The sequence below is a fragment of the Neomonachus schauinslandi genome, chromosome 8 (genome assembly GCF_002201575.2).
Source record: "Neomonachus schauinslandi chromosome 8, ASM220157v2, whole genome shotgun sequence".
Lineage (NCBI taxonomy): Eukaryota > Metazoa > Chordata > Mammalia > Carnivora > Phocidae > Neomonachus > Neomonachus schauinslandi.
This window is the reverse complement of record NC_058410.1, coordinates 71,009,839-71,011,139: the sequence shown is the minus strand read 5'-3', so window position 1 is coordinate 71,011,139 and position 1,301 is coordinate 71,009,839. Positions and strand designations below refer to the sequence as shown.

Below are 1,301 nucleotides of genomic sequence, written 5' to 3'. Positions count from 1 at the left end.
GATGATTGCTGTTGTTGAGCAGCTTTTCTTTCTTTCTTTTTTCTTTTCTTCCTTTTCTTTCTTTCTTTCTTTCTCTCTCTCTCTCTCTTTCTTTCTTTCCTATATTATCTTTTTTTAAAAAAAAGATTTTATTTATTTATTTGACAGAGAGATAGAGAGCACAAGTAGGCAGAGAGGCAGGCAGAGGAAAGGGAGAAGCAGGCTCCCCGCCGAGCAGGGAGCCCGATGCAGGGCTCGATCCCAGGACCCCAGGATCAGGACCTGAGCCAAAGGCAGCCACTTAACCGACTCAGCCACCCAGGCGCCCCTTTCCTGTATTATCTTTAAGTAGAAAGATTTAACCACATCACCTAGAGTCCATTTTACCCACTGCTCTGTTTGGCCATCAGTCTCTTATATCTCTCTTCAGCAGTGGTGAGGCAGATACCCTTTCCATGGGGAAGAGAAATCCATGGTTGGTTGCCTTTGCCAATAACAAAAATGTTGGAGAGCTGGATGGCAAAGCTGTTGCCATTGACATCTTTCACATGAACTATATCAAAAGAACCAAGGTATCCCTTTCCTTTGGTGATCACACCAATACTTTCCAGGTTAGCACCCTCAGTCACCATACACAGATTACCAATATCAAATGTGATGAAATCAGTAATCTTCCCAGTCTCCAAGTCAATCTGAACAGTGTCATTCACCTTGAGGAAGGGATCAAGATAGTGGATGGTGCAGGCATCATGGGTCATCAGATGGGGGATTCCTTTTGTCCCCACAAAGATCATTCTTACTTTGCTCAACTTATACTTGGCCTCCTCAGGTGTAATCTGATGAACAGCCAAGTGACCTTTGGTGTCATAGATCAGATGGAAATTCTCCCCAGTCTTGTTAATGCTGATGACATCCATAAAACCAGCAGGGTAGGTTATATCAGTTCACACCATTCCATCAATCTTAATAAAACACTGCATACAGATCATCTTTACCTCATCTCCTGTTAGGACATACTTAAGTCTGTTCCTTAGGAAAATGATGAGAGGGAGACATTTTCTCAGCTTATGGGGACCAGTAGATGGATGAGGGGCAAACACACCAGTCAGTTTATCCAGTGTCCAATGCTTTGGAGCTGATACATGCTTCAGATGCTTCTTGGGACCATGAGACATGGCTATGCTAGGCACGAAAAAAGACTGTTGGGCATCTTTTCATGTGTTTGTTGGCCACTGTATGTCTTCTTTGGAAAAATGTCTGTTCAGATCCTCTGCTATTTGCTAACATAATGTTATATGTCAGTTATATCTGTCTAAAAATTT

The 1,301-nt window shown here is 42.6% G+C and overlaps 1 pseudogene; it reads right to left on the bottom strand.

Moving 5' to 3' along the window:
- Positions 1-362: 362 nt before the first annotated feature.
- Positions 363-1,154, bottom strand: LOC110583422 (annotated as a pseudogene).
- Between the last annotated feature and the right edge of the window lie 147 nt (positions 1,155-1,301).